The sequence below is a fragment of the Prionailurus viverrinus genome, chromosome D1 (assembly GCF_022837055.1).
Source record: "Prionailurus viverrinus isolate Anna chromosome D1, UM_Priviv_1.0, whole genome shotgun sequence".
In the NCBI taxonomy this organism is placed as follows: domain Eukaryota; kingdom Metazoa; phylum Chordata; class Mammalia; order Carnivora; family Felidae; genus Prionailurus; species Prionailurus viverrinus.
This window is the reverse complement of record NC_062570.1, coordinates 56705562-56721382: the sequence shown is the minus strand read 5'-3', so window position 1 is coordinate 56721382 and position 15821 is coordinate 56705562. Positions and strand designations below refer to the sequence as shown.

The window sequence follows — 15821 nt, the reverse complement described above, 5'->3', positions numbered from 1 at the left end:
TTTAGAAAGTCAATATGATAGATGTACCAGGACAAACTAGACAGGAACAATAAGAAGAAAAATTAGAGGCCAATCATAGATATAAAAATCTTAAATAAATTGTTAGCAAACAGTTCAGAATTGTACATAAAAATTATGATTTATCAATTTTAAGTAATGTTTGTCCACAAATGAACACTGGTTTAATAATAAAATCTGTAGAAATAATACTACATGCTAACAAATTCAGTAGAAACATCATACAACAGGGGTCCCTGGGTGGCTCAGTCAGTTAAGTGTCCAACTCTTGATTTCGTCTGAGGTCATGATCGCACAGTTCGTGAGTTTGAGCCCCACAATGGGCTATGTGCTGACAGCGCAGAGCTTGCTTGGGACTCTCTCTCTCTGCGCCTACCCTGTTTTCTCTCTCTCTCTCTCTCAAAATAAATAAACTTAAAAAAATATTTTAAATAAGAAGGAAACATATAACCATTTCAAGTAGATGTATTTTGAAAAACATGATAGAAGTTGACACCCATTAATTAATTTTAAAAACTCTTAGCAAGGTAGAACTTTCTATTATGTCAAAGGATAGGTATCAAAAACCTACTAGAAATAGTATATTTTAAAATATTCACAGTATGATCTTGATCTTTTTGTACTTGAGGGCTGATTTGTGTCCCAGTATGTGGTCTATTCTGGAGAACGTTCCATGTGCACTAGAGAAGAATGTATATTCCGCTGCTTTAGGATGAAATGTTCTGAATGTATCTATTACGTCCATCTAGTCCAGTGTGTCATTCAAAGCCATTGTTTCTTTGTTGATTTTTTTATTAGATTATCTGTCTATTGCTGTGAGTGGGGTGTTGAAGTCCCCTAGTATTATGGTATTACTATCAATGAGTTTCTTTATGTTTGTGATGAATTGATTTATATATTTGGGTGCTCTCACATTTGGTGCATAAATGTTTACAATTGTGAGGTCTTCTTGGTGGATAGACCCCTTGGTTATGATATAATGCCCTTTTGCATCTCTTGATACAGTCTTTATTTTAAAGTCTAGATTGTCTAATATAAGTATGGCTACTCTGGCTTTCTTTTGTTGACCATTAGCATGATAGATGGTTCTCCATCCCCTTATTTTCAATCTGTGGGTGTCTTTAGGTCTAAAGTGGGTCTCTTGTAAACAGCATATAGATGGATCTTGTTTTATTATCCATTCTGTTACACTATGTCTTTTGATTGGAGCACTGAGTCCATTGACGTTTAGAGTAAGTACTGAAAGATATGAATTTATTGCCATTTATGTTGCTTGTAGAGTTGAAGTTTCTGGTGGTGTTCTCTGGTCCTTTCTAGTCTTTGTTGTTTTTGGTATTTATTTATTTATTTATTTATTTATTTTCATCTTTTCTCCCCTCAGAGAGTCCCCCTTAAAATTTCTTGCAGGGCTGGTTTAGTGGTCAAAAACTCCTTTAATATCTGTTTGTCTGGGAAACTTTTTATCTCTCCTTCTATTTTGAATGATAGCCTTGCTGGATAAAGAATTCTTGGTTGCATATTTTTCTGATTCAGCACATTTAAGATATCCTGTCACTCCTTTCTGGCCTGCCAAGTTTCTGTGGATAGGTCTGCTGCAAACCTGATCTGTCTTCCCTTGTAGGTTAAGGACTTTTTTTCCCTTGCTGCTTTCATGATTCTCTCCTGGCCTGAGTATTTTGTGAATTTGACTATGATACGCCTTGTTGATGGTCGGTTTTTGTTGACTCTAATGGGAGTCCTCCATGCTTCCTGGATTTTGATGTCTGTGTCTTTCCCCAGGTTAGGAGAGTTTTCTGCTATGATTTTCTCACATAACCCTTCTACCCCTATTCCTCTCTCTTCCTCTTCTGGGACCTCTATGATTCTGATGTTGTTCCTTTTTAATGAGTCACTGGTTTCTCTAATCCTTAAATCGTGCTCTTTTGCCTTAATCTCCCTTTTTTCTTCTGCTTCATTTTTCTCCATAAGTTTGTCCTCTATATCACTGATTCTCTGTTCTGCCTCATCCATCCTTGCTGCTGTGGCATCCATTAGGGACTGCAGCTCAGTTATAGCATTTTTTACTTCATCCTGACTAGCTTTTACTTCTTTTATCTCTGCAGAAAGGGATTCTAATCTAGTTTCGACTCCAGCTAGTATTCTTATTATCATGATTCTAAATTCTGGTTCAGACATCTTGCTTGTATCTGTGTTGGCTAAGTCCCTAGCTGTTGTTTCTTCCTGCTCTTTCTTTTGGGGTGAATTCCTTCATTTCATCATTTTGAAGGGAGAAAAGGAATTAATGAGGTAAAAAAAAATTAATATTAAAACACACACACACACACAAAATCGAATAAATGATGCTAGATGCTAGGTGTGTTTTGGTCTGGGTGTTGAAATGGGCTTGATAGATTAGAGAAAAAAGGGGAAAGAAAAAAAAGTAAATCATTTGAAAATTTGAAAATCAAATACCCTGAAGTAGACTAAAATGACATAATGGAAGTAAAATAAAGTTTGAAAAAATTTACACAAAAGTAAAAAATATAGTAGAAAAAAATTAAAGAAAAATATTTTTAATAAAAATTGAAAATAAAAATGAATTTTTTCTCTTTCTGTATTCAAGAAAAAGAAAAGAAACAAAGAGAAAAAAGAAAAAAGGAAGAAAGAAATAAAATTGAATAGATGGACCAGTGAACAGACTTAAATACGTCTGAAATTACTTTGTTTCCCCTAGAAGTCAAACTATGAAGCACTTTAGAGTCCATAAACTAAGCAGGCAGAGAGACTTGGTTCCTGAAGAGCGAGGTTGGCCCAGTTGGGCGGCACTTAGTGTAATGGCTCCTTTCTCCACTAGATGGCGCTGCTTAGCTTACTAGGGTGGATTGTTGTGGCGCTTGTAGGTGTGTAGGCGCATGCGCGGGAGCGGTGAAAATGGCATCACCTAGCTACCCAGTCTCTAGTATCGAAACTCTGTTCTCCCGGATCAGCAGTCACGCACCCGTCCTTTGTATTCGGCTTCCATCCACTCCCCGCTTTTACACAGACCGTGACCAAGCCCCAGGCAGCACCTCCTTCCTGAGTTTTGTCTCAGAGGTGGTTGTTTTTCCTGACCCCTTACTTCTGAGGGACTGCGGCTTTGACTGTTCTGCCCCTCTGTGGGAGGGTCTCACTGAGTAATGCCCTAATGCCAGCTGCACCCAGGAACGTTTGCAGGTCCGTGCTGCTGCCGATGCCCAGAGATTGCGCCCAAGAAAAAGTTCGTGAGATAGTGTAGCTGCAGCATTTCAGGGATTATGGAAAATCACAACACACATCTGGCACCAGGCCTCACCCTTAACAACCTTGTTCCAGCACCAGTGAATGTGATTGCTCTCCGGAGTCCACTGGGGCCTTGCCTTTGGGGGACCCACACAGCCTCTACCAGGTGGCCTCCCAGCAGGGAACTGCCTCTCCCTGTGAGGCCTGAAGAACCCCGGATTTCACTCTGCTCCTGGGGATTCGCCCTTCCCACCAGAACACCGCCAGGTATTGAGCTGTGGAGTTTCAGACTCTGCTCCCTCTGTTTATAGAATCTTAATGGAATTTAAACCCTTTCCTTTCTCCCTTTTTAGTTCAGTCCCTGCGGCTGTTTCCACTTTTCCACTTTCTCTCCAGCTGCTTTTGGGAGGAGGTGCTTTTCCCATATTCTCCACCCCCCCATCTCCATCACCCCCCCCATCTCCATCCTCTCTCTGCACACAAAAGCCGCTCCCTGCCCTCCACAGCTTCTCTCTCCCCCAGTTCACCTCTCCCCACCATGTACCTGCTGAATTCTGTGGTTCAAGTTGTGCATATTGTTGTGTTAATCCTCAGATCAGTTTTCTAGGTGTGCAGGATGGTTTAGTGTTGATCTGGCTGTATTTCATGGATGCGAGACACACAAAAAGCTTCCATGCTGTTCCGCCATCTTGGCTCCTCCCCTAGAAATAGTATATTTTAAGGTGAAATGCTGGAAGCTTCCCTATCTTCAGGAACACAACCAGAGGACAGTTGCTCCCAGTGATAAAGGATGGGTAGGAAGGTCCAATTCACTTGGATTTCCAGTTATGAAGCTAGGTGAGATTTAGAAACAAATACCTCAGTGTTTTTCCTATGACTGGTATGACCACAGAAACAGGAATTATACCAGAATTATGAAGTCTTTGAATCTTGGAATCAGAATAAAAGAATGAGAATCTTAGAATCGTAAACCATATATTTGAAATCCTAGAGTCTCAGAATAATTGAATGATACAGTCTTAGAATCCTAGAATAAATGAATGTTAAAATTTCTAGAGTCTGGGAATAATTGAATATGTTCTGAGTCTTTTTTTTTTTTAACTTATGTTTCAGGCTGAAAAATTCTTCCTTATATTGAGCCAAATTAGGAATTCTTGCAATTTCCATCTTGCCTTGAGACCACAGATGACAGCATTTTAAAGTCATATTTAAAAACCACCATTATATCCCCGATCTTCTCTTCTCAGGATGAATATTCCCAATTTCTTCATTTAGTATAATACGTAAATATTGTAATAAAGCCAGATACTTTGAGACTCTGTAGATCTCCTGTGACTCATCAAATTTTCATCTACTAGTTTTAACAACTATTGATGGTTGTTGCCTGAGACAATTATTACTGTGATGTTTGCCAAATAGTGATTTTCTAACTCCATTATTCCTTCTTCTTTTATCAGTTGGCATCATCGTTCACACCAGCGTGGGTTCATGAATTCTTACTTTTTTTTCAATCGTTTTCATCCATGACTATCACTTTTTACTTTGATGCTCAGATTGTTCCATTATTTTCTCCCCTTGGTGATGGCCCTGCAGCTCCCTTATTGTTTTTAAGTTTATTTATTTATTTTAGAGAGAGAGAGGGAGAGAGAATCACAAGCAGGCCAGCGCAGAACCCAACATGGGGCTGAAGCCCACAAAACTGCAAGATCATGACCTGAGCTGAAACCAAGAGTTGGATGCTTAACTGACTGAGCCACCCAGGGGCCCCAACACAGGCACATCTTAAGTTCCATAGTGAACACACATGCTGCCTTCCTTCCTCCAATATTCCCACCATATGGAAGATGGTGTGGATGCATGTTTTTGTGCATTTATTAATACACATGTACCTATACTCAATGTGTATTTAACATTAAATAAATAAGTTAAATTCATGTGTATTAAACATTTATGTATCTGGCATTTTTTTCTGAATGGTATCAAACTTGATGATACCCTTACAATGTGCCTTTTTCCCTGGCCAATTGGAATTCAAGATTCAGCCATGTTGATACATTTAGAGCTAGTTAGGCCATCTTAACTGCTCTCTAGTGGGCTGTTGTATGATAAACCATTTTTAAAAAATCTACTTCTCCACTGAGAAATAGTTACACTGTTTCCATTTTTTTTGATCTATTGCAAATAGTACAACATATTTTTCCTTATGTGTGTCTCCATAGCCCATGTGAGAGCATTTCTCTCTGGTTAATAATCCAGAAGTAAAATTTCTGGCCCTTCCAATATATGCAAAAACAACTTGCTCTCCAAAGTGATTGTGCCAATTTTCACTCCCCCCTGTGACATGTGAGAGTTCCTGTTTCTCAACATCCTCACCAATATTTGGAATTACTAGACTTTTAAGCTTTTGCCAGTCTGGTAGGTAGAAATGTTAAATTATGAGTGCTTAAATTTGGATACTAGTGAGGTTAAGTATCTTTTCATGTGCTTATTGCCTATTGGGAGTTTTTGTGTATTGCCTGTTCATGTCCTTTGCCAGTTTTCTGTTAGGTTGTTTAAAGAATTATTTTATATGAATTCTTTAAATATCCTGCATATTAATCACAATATTATATGTATGCAAATAATATTATATGCTTGTATGTATGCTCATATGTATTGCAAATTTCTTCTCCCAGTGTGTGACTTAACTTTTAACTTTATTTATAGTGTATTTTGATATACATAGGTTTAAAGTTTTAAGGCAATCAGATGTGTTCATCAAATCAAAGTTTATGCTTTTTTGCATCTTTAAGGGGCACATGTACCCCAATATTTATAGCAGTACTATCACAATAGCCAAATTATGGAAACAGCCCTAATGTCCTTTGACTAACAAATGGATAAAGAAACTGTGGCACATATATATGGCATGGATTACACAATGGACTATTACTCGGCAATCAAAAAGAATGAAATCTTGCCATTTGTAACAAGGTGGATGGAACTAGAATGTATTATGCTAAGCGAAAGAAGTCAGTCAGAGAAAGATAGATAACCATATGATTTCACTCATATGTGGAATTTAAGAAACAAAACAGATGAACATCAGGGAAGGGAAGGACAAATAAGGTAAAAGCAGAGAGGGAGGCAAACCGTAAAAGACTCTTAAATACAGAGAACAAACTGAGAGGTGCTGGAGGGGTGTTGTGTGGGGGGATGGGCATGAAGGAGGGCACTTGTTGAGATGAGCCCTTGGTGTTATATGTAAGTGATGAATCCCTGACTTCTACTCCTGAAACCATTATTACACTGTATGTTAACTGACTTGGATTTAAATAAAAAATTTTTTTAAAAGGATGAAAAAAAAAAAACCCTCTTCCCTACTCTGATGTCAGTTATAAGGATATTCTCCTATATCACCTTTGAAAAGTTTTTGTCTCTAGATTTTCAGTCCACCTTTTGCGTATGATGCAAAGTTGTGTGGCACACTAGCCTCCTGCCCTACTCTGTGCTGACTGTTCGAGGCCCGGATCCTGCTTCGGATTCTGTCTCTCTCTCTCTCTGCCCCTCCTCTACTTGTGTTCTTTCTCTCTCTCTTTCTCTATCAAAGATAAATAAATAAACATTAAAAAAAATACTCCCAGGATATTTCAATTCAGGTCCACAGGATACTTCTGGACTCCCTTGTAGCCAGAAGAGGTCAGGTGACATGGCTCTGCCCAATGAGGTGTAAGCAGAAGAGCCTTGGCGATTTCTACGAAAACATTGACTTAAGGGTCTTTTCCTTTCTACCTCCTTTCTTTCCTTCTCCTACTTCTTTTCTGAAAAATAGAAAGGCTAGAGTTTAATCACCCTTATGCCAGCATGAGGTGACAATCTTAAAGACAGAAGCTGCAAGCTGAAGATGGTGGAGGGACAGACAGAAAGAACTTAGACCATTAATGACGTTGTGGGGCTGCTGCGCCCATCTGCCTCTGGACTTTGTTGTTGATTTTTAAGTTTTATAATTTTTTTCTTCTGTATATATTTAGAATTCTTTTTTTTTTTTTTAATTTTTTTTTTTCAACGTTTATTTATTTTTGGGACAGAGAGAGACAGAGCATGAACGGGGGAAGGGCAGAGAGAGAGGGAGACACAGAATCGGAAACAGGCTCCAGGCTCCGAGCCATCAGCCCAGAGCCCGACGCGGGGCTCGAACTCACGGACCGCGAGATCGTGACCTGGCTGAAGTCGGACGCTTAACCGACTGCGCCACCCAGGCGCCCCTATATTTAGAATTCTTGTTGTGAAAAAAGACAAATCCATTTTTGGTTAGGCCGCTTTCATGTGACTTACAGCGGAATACAAACTCAATACAGAAAAGGACCTAGTTTTGTTTTGTTTTTCCATATAAACACCTGATCCCAGGGGTGCCTGGGTGGCTTGGTCGGTTAAGCTTCCGACTTCGGCTCAGGTCATGATCTCGCGGTCCATGAGTTCGAGCCCCGCGTCGGGCTCTGTGCTGACAGCTCAGAGCCCGGAGCCTGTTTCAGATTCTGTGTCTCCCTCTCTCTCTCTGCCCCTCCCCCCATTCATGCTCTGTCTCTCTCTGTCTCAAAAATAAATAAAAACGTTAAAAAAATTAAAAAAAAAAATAAACACCCGATCCTTTTTTTTTTTTAATTTGCATGAGTAAAGTTGACACACAATGTAACATTAGTTTGGTAGGTGCTCAGCATTGAAGTTCGACATCTCTATATGTTATGCTGTGCTTACCACAAATGGAGTTATTTTTTTAAAGCACATTTGAGGTTTATCTTTTCCTCACTGACCGATCCTGCTTCCTCTATATGACAAGTTTTCATAAGTATGCTCCTAAACTTTATATTCTATTTTGATCTATCTGTTTATTTACCCCTATGCCAATATTATAGTCTCAAATCATTGTAAGTCTTAATAGCTGGTAGGGTAAATCTTTCCTTCTCTTCCTCTTATTGCAGGTTGTCATCTATTTGTTCGCAAAGATTTTTTGAGCACCTACTAGGTGCCAGGCACCGCTCCAGGGTATGGAGTTGAACAAAATAGACAAACATCTCTATTGTCGTGGAGCTTACATTCCGTTGGAAGTTTTGCCCTTCAGCCTTCTGTATTACTCTTGGAATCAGCTTGTCAAATTCTTTGAAAACTTTTCTGAAGCAAAAAAGCCTTTTGGAATGTTTTATGGAGTTGTATTGAATTTATTTAGTATTTAAGGAGAATTTCCATCTTGTGGATTTTGAGATTTACTGGCTCGTAAAGATGGCAAAGCCCTCTGCTCTTGTATGTTCTCGGGTAATGGCTTTTGTTGTACCTGGAAATGGCATTTTCTTTTCCTTTTTGTTTCTAAATAATTCTAAACTTACAAGAAGTTGCAAAAGAACTGCCAGGAGGCCTCTGTGGCCATCACCTAGCTTCTCCCAGTGGCCACATCTCAAATAACTACAGTACATGATCAAAACAAGCGATTGTACTTTAATATCGTACAATTAACTAGACTGCAGACCTTATTTGGATTTCACCGGTGTTGGCACACACTCCTTTTTCACTATGCCTTCATGGATAGTCCTGTGACATTTTATCACATGTTTAGATTTGTATAAACACCACTGCAATTAAGATATAGGACTGTACTATCACCACAAAGGATCTGTCTCTCTCTCTTTTTTTTGTCAAACGTTTGTTTATTTTTTGCGAGAGAGACGGAGTGCGAGTGGGGGAGGGGCAGAAAGAGAGGGAGACACCGAATCTGAAACAGGCTGTTAGCATAGAGCCCCACGTGGGGCTCCAACTCACGAACCACGAGATCATGACCTGAGCCGAAGTCAGATGCTTAACCGACTGAGTCGCCCAGGTGCCCCCGAGGATCTCTGTCTCTCTTGTTACCTCTTCATCATCACACCCTTGCCTGATTTCCCTGGTTTCCTTGGCAACCACTACTCTGGTCTCCATCTCTAAGCTTTTGATATTTCTGAAGGTCACACAGATGCAATCATAGAGTGTGGAACCTTTTCCTCTCAGCGTAATTCCTTTAAGATGCACCCAAATTGTTACACACGTCAACAGTTTGTTCCTTCTTATTGCTGAGTATTATTCCATTGTATAGATAAGCCACATTTTGTTTAACTATTCACCCATGGAAGGACATCTGGCTTGTTTCCAATTTGGGGACTTTACAAATAAAGCTGGTATGAACATGCACGTGCTAGTTCTGTGAACACATTTTCGCTTCTCGGGAGTCATTTACAGATTGTATGGTAAGTGTATATGTAACTTTTTAAGAAACTGCTCTCTATTTTCCAGAACAGCTCCACCATTTTGCTTTCCTACCAGCAGTGGATAAAAGACCTGGCTCCTTACTTCCTTGCCAGCGTTTGGTATTATCATTTCTTTTTTATTTTAACCATTCTAATATGCATGTAGTGATATCTCATCATGGTTTTAATTTAGCATTACCCTAATGTCTAGGGATGTTGAACATCTTTTCATGTACTTCCCTGAACTGACATATTTTAAAATTACATCTTTTATTATAATGATACACAACACGATGGTCGAATTTTTGCATGTATCGATCTCTATTTATCAACCATACTAAACTTTCTAATTAGTTATAATAGTTTGTAGATGATCTTGAATTTATTGGTCACAAAAATGACAATTTTTGTCTTGAATTTTTGCATGTATCGATCTCTATTTATCAACCATACTAAACTTTCTAATTAGTTATAATAGTTTGTAGATGATCTTGAATTTATTGGTCACAAAAATGACAATTTTTGTCTTTCTTTCTTATTTATATCTCTCGTTTCTTCCTCTTATCCAATTGTTCCTAATGCATCTCTAGAATTATTGTTCCTGACTTTAATGGGAATGTTTCCAATATCTCACCATTAAGTATGATGTTGATTTTTGGCACAAAATATTTAGGAACTATCCATTTGCTCCAATTTTACTAAGAAATTTTTCAAACATCAAGAATATATGGTGAATTTGTCAAATATCTTTTCAGTCTCTTCAGAGATGATCATGTCTTTGCCACTTTGATCTCTCAACCTATGTAATTAAAATATAGCTTTTTTTGAGAGAGAGAAAGAGAGCCACAGAGAAAGGGGGGGACAGAGGATCCAAAGGGGGTTCCATGCTGACAGCAGTGAGCCCGATATGGAGCTCGAACTCATGAACTGCGAGATCACCACTTGAGCCAAAGTCAGACGCTCAACCAACTGAGCCACCCAGGCGCCCCTATAATATAGCTCATTACTATTAAACCATTCTTGCCTTTTTGGTATAAGGTTAATTTGGTTGCAGTGTGTTGTTCTTTTAAAGTGCTTCATTATTCTATTCACTAAAATTTTAAAGATTGTTTTGTATTAGTACTTACAAATAAGCTTGGTTTGTTTCCTTTTTGCTGTGCCTTTTGGTCAGGATGGCCACCGATGCTATGATGACTTTACAAAAAGCATTTGGATGTTTTCCCTTTCTGTGCGAGGTAACAGTTTAAATGGAATTGGAGTTAACCCTTTCAATGACTCGAGATAACACACCTGTGAATCACTTGCACCTGGGGTGGGGGAGCTCTTTGCCTGCATGCCAGGGGGGGGTCATGTCATTCCCCTGCTTGAGATGTTTCAATGGCTTCCCATTGCTCTTGGAATAAAATCTGATTCCTTACTGGCCTTCAAGACCCTGCACGACCTGGTTCAGGCCTGTTAACACTTCCTGTCTACAGTCTCCTGCTGTTCACTGCACTCCAGCCACATCTGGCCCCTTTCTGTTCCTGAAACACCCCAGGATTGTTCCAGCCCAGAAAGCTTTGCACTTGCTGATTCCTCTGCCTGGAATGCTCATTCAACTGTTATATTGAATGGCTTATTCTCATCCTTCAGGCCTTGCTTCGAACAAGCCCTCCCTCCCATCCTATTTAGAGTGAGGTCCCTTAGTTCCCTTTCATCATTCTATGTTTCCTTACTGTATCACTCATTATGCTCTGTAATTGTCCTGTTAACTTTTTTACTTGCCTATTGTCTGCTATGCTATCTTCCACCCCACTGTTGGGTCTGAGCTCCTTTGAGTTCTCTCGGAAACTTGCCTGTCTTATTCATAGTGCATAGCAGACAGTCAAACACACACACACACACACACACACACACACACACACATGCACACACGTAAAAAATATTGTTGACTGAATGAATCGATCAGAGGACCAGTGATGGCAACCCTGGGAAGAATAGCAGTTCTATTGTCAGAAAATAGATAAGGAATCAGCTAGGGTGGAGATTAGGTTTGTACACGTTTCATTTTAGATGATAACAAAGGAGCCAAGTGGAAAGTTTCGATTAGGCATCTGGAGATATAAGAATGGAGTGAACTGGGAAGGGTTATAAGTGTAGATTTGAGTTTTCCTTAACCATCTGTTAATTACTCAATCACTCATCCACTAATGTACATGTCTCTTCATCCACCCATCTATGAATCCATTTATTCATTCATGGATTTAGATCACAGACTTTTGAGTGAACCATGAGCCAAACCCTGGGTTCCAGGGATACTTGACCAATGGACAGTGTCTGTCCTCAAAGAGTGTAAGTCTGGAGGGAATTGGGAGAGTAGTGGACATAAAGTAATAACAGACTGTAGTATGCACTGCTATGAGGTAGCCACAAGTGTACCTTGTGAGTGAAAGTGAACAATTTAATCTTGAGGGCATGCCAAAAATTAGGGACGATTGGAGAGGAGGAGGTGACAAGAGCTGACAAGCAAAGGAAGAGGTGTGTCAGGGTGGTAAAGGGAGAAAGAGGAGAGAAATTATATCATAGTAGAATGAAGTTTGGCTTTAGAGTCCGAGTGACCACACTTTGAATCCCAGCCCTGCTTCTCACCAAGTGGGTAATTTTGGAGAAATGATTTATCCTCTCTGAGCCTCAATTTTCTCCCTGGAAAATAGATGCCAACCCCAAAGCCATGCAGAGTAGATCCCGCCAGATACATAGTAGGCACTCATGGATAATGGCTGAATGGTGGTGATGGGGGTGGGGGTGGGGATGGCGGTAACTGGAAGACAGTTTAGAAAACTTACTTCTTGTTTGTGGAGCAGTATCTGACTTAGATTTCTTGAGACATTGCCCCCGGAATTGAAGAAGCCACATGAAGTTTCGGTGGAGGGTGGAAGTGGGCCAAGTTTGTGCTGCCATCTTTTGCAGGCTGACTGCCGTTTTGATGGAGGCTGGATACCAGCCATCTGCTTTCTGTAAGGAAAAGGCATTAGCCACAATCCATTTGCTGGATTTGCTGACTCAAAATCTTTCATGATGACTGCTGAAATTAAGTACCTACCTTTCTTTTTTTTTTTTCTATTTTAAAAGACATGCCTTCCTGCTGTGCTTAAATAGTAGGGTCAAGTGCAATGGTTAAGGGAAGTGGTGTTTAGTTAGAATCAATATTCTCTTGGTGAAGATGGGGGACTGTGGCTTGGAACTTGGTGGAGAGGATTACACATTCTGCCTTCCACCCCTCTGGAGTGGCGGAGCACTCCAGGTGGGTAAGGGAAAACAGAACCTGGCAGGAAAATATAAATATTTCTGTCAAGCAGGCCTTCAAGGGTGATAGTGGCACCTGCTTAAAGTCCCCAGAACTGTGCCCAATATCTACCAGCTATGTGGTAAATAGACCTCCCATCCCCTTTCTCCTATAGGATTGGCATCCCGATGCCCTGGTGTCAAAGTCCTAAAAAGGGAAGGAAGCCAGGACATGGGTGGCCAAACTCCATGACTGGTGAGATTGTGGGTTCAGAAATGGCTGGAGAGAAAGCAACTCCTCTCTATCAAGTGCCTACAGACTGCCAAGCATTATGCTAGTGGCTTCATGTTTGATCCTCACAATAGCCCATGAGTTAGTACTATTCGACTCATTTTGCAGATGAGGAAACGAGTGACTTGCCCCCAATCATGGAACTAATTCAAGATGGAGCCAACATATGAACCCACGCCTTTCTGACCCCAAAGCCTCCACTCCTCATGATACAGCCCTATGAGGTTGGAACGCTGGGGAAATGAAAAGGGGACTGAGCTGTGGGAGAACCAACAGCTCTGATCTCTTGCCACTTAGTCAGCTCAGGGCCTTTAGTCCTTCAAGGAGCCAAACTTCAAGAGAGCTAGGTCTGAGCCAGAACTTACAGAGTGAGGGCAAGGTGGGAAGGAGGGTGCAACGTGGAGGTGGCCATGGGGGCAGGGGGATTGCTCAGAATTTCCTGACCTCCTCCTCCCTCAAAGTCTCTTCTTGTTGTCACTCTTTGGCACAATAGGGGTGGCCTTGATGCCCGTGTATGTGAGCTGCTGGAAGCCCCCGGACCCCAGCCACCCAGCTCTGCTGTGAGCTCAGCCCTCTCTTTGCAGAGAGCCAAGGATATTTTAATGGTCTCATGGCTTCATGGCTTGGGGCCCATGAGCTTTTTAAGAGCTTACACAAATACAGAATGGTTAAGCCCTGGGAAGAAAACTACACTGGCTCCAAAACGTGAGCAGAAAAACAGCAACATCAGAATGAACAAATGTTTCATTAAAATGTCTGCAAGTACAGTATTAATGCCAACTAGTCATGGGCGACCCAAACCAATTCTTGTTTCGTTATAATAAGTATAGTTAAGTTCAAGTTACAAAACAAAAGGAGTGACTTACTCTTCACCAAACTTGAAATTACAAAAATCCTTTTCAAAACATTTATGCCAGTAAATGGTATTTGATGCAAGAGAAGTTTACTATGCTTGCCGTGATGAGAATGGGTCTCTAGTCGCTGAATGCCTTAGAAGGACTCTGCGGGCCCTACAGGGCAGGGTCCCTTTGGGTCACAGGGCTGGCCACAGAGGAGGGAAGCTGCAGCTGGTCTCTTGGCGGAATTGGGGATCACGATCCAGTAGGCAGGGACGTAGATGGGGGCGGGGGGGGAGGGCGGCATCTGCCATCAGCAGCTGTGGTCTCTTAGGAAATACTGGAGAAGGGCAGCTGATGGGCAGCACATAACGGCCCCAAACACCCGTCTGTATCTGCTCTTCCGGAGCGGGTAAGCAACGCGCTCAACATGGGTTCTAACAGCGCCCTCTGGTGGCGGCTGTGTGTGTGTGTGTGTGTGTGTGTGTGTGTGTGTGTGTGTGTGGAGAAGCGGCTGGCTGGGGCCCTCCTGGAGGCAGAGAGACCAGGGAGGAGGCCGTAGCTGGGTCCAGTGAAGAGGTGATGGGAGTCTGGGCTGCACCGGGGGCAGTGGAGACAGAGGGAAGAAGATGGACTTGAGAGATGTGCCTAAGGTAGAAATGGCAAGACTTCCGGAATAACCGGATGCAGAAAGAAGGAGAAGGAAGAGTTCTGGTAACTCCAGAGTCCCGGAGGGGTTGGCGGTGGTGCCAGTGCTAGCCAGGGAATGCGGGAGGAGCAAGTGTTTGGTAGATGCTGATGGCAGTTCACATCATGCAAACTTACTAGGCTTGAAGGGGCGTGTGGTAAGTCCACAGGAAACCATCCAGGGTGCAAAGTGACACGCTGGCTTCACGAGGTGGGCCCCAAGTGAAGGCGCAGATGAGGGCACCCACCCAGACAGAGCATGTTTATTTCACCAGAGGACCTTTCACCTTGGGCTTTCTCCTAACACACCACCCATTCATTCCATGCACAAAGCCTCTGCTGATGTTCACAGTCTGGCAGAGAATGAGGCGTGAATGAAGGAAGCTGAGCTGTGTGGTGGCAGGGTCCCCATCGCGAGTGCTGTGGGTCTCTGCTTCAGCCTGATGGGTGTGGGAGGGGCCGTAGCAGGCCCCCTGGTGGAAGTGACGTCTGAACTGAGTCTGGAAGTCTGAGAGGGGGGAGTACATATGGAAGGCATTCTAGCAGAGAGAGAAGCAGGCTAGCTCATGGAGCCCAGATTATTAGCTGAGGGTTTTGTTGTGGCTGTTCAGGGGAGTAAGAGAAAAGAAAGGGTTCAGAACCAAGACTTACTCAACCCCGACAAGGGGCTGTGTTAGTTTTCTAACACTACTGGAGCAAATTACCACAAATTTGGTGGCTTAAAACGACACAAGTGTATTCTCTCACAGCTCTGGAGGTCAGAAGTCTGAAATTAGTCTCACTGGGCTAACAGCAGGGCATTGATCGACAAGATTCGCTCCTTCTGAGGCCCGAGGGGCAATCTGCTATCTTGCTTTTTCAGCTCCTTGTGGCTGTCCGTGTCCTAGGGCTCATGAACCTCCCTCCATGTTCCAGGTTCACTCTAGCCTGTGCCTCAATCATCACCTCTCCTCCTGTGACTCTCACCCCTGCGTCCCTCATATAAGGACCTCTGTGATCATTTCGGGCCCACTTACATAATACAGAACAATCCAGGATAATCACAAACTCTTCGATAATCACACCTGAATAGTCCTTTTTGCCACGTTCACAGTTTCTGGTGCTGACAATGTGGTCATCTTTGGGGACCATTAATTCAGCCTGTAGGTGCCCAAAACATATGTCATCACCAGGGCACAGAGAGCCATACTTAGACCCTGGGAGCCTGTCTGATCCAAGACCCAGGCTTTTAGTTCC

General features: G+C 41.9%; 1 long non-coding RNA gene across 1 annotated transcript; it reads left to right on the top strand.

Moving 5' to 3' along the window:
• The first annotated feature begins 9585 nt into the window (after window positions 1–9585).
• On the top strand, window positions 9586–15548 carry LOC125177110 (uncharacterized). The gene is made up of 3 exons (XR_007156512.1): window positions 9586–9626; window positions 10678–10741; window positions 15501–15548. It is a non-coding gene; the product is annotated as an uncharacterized LOC125177110 (long non-coding RNA).
• The last annotated feature ends 273 nt before the right edge of the window (window positions 15549–15821 follow it).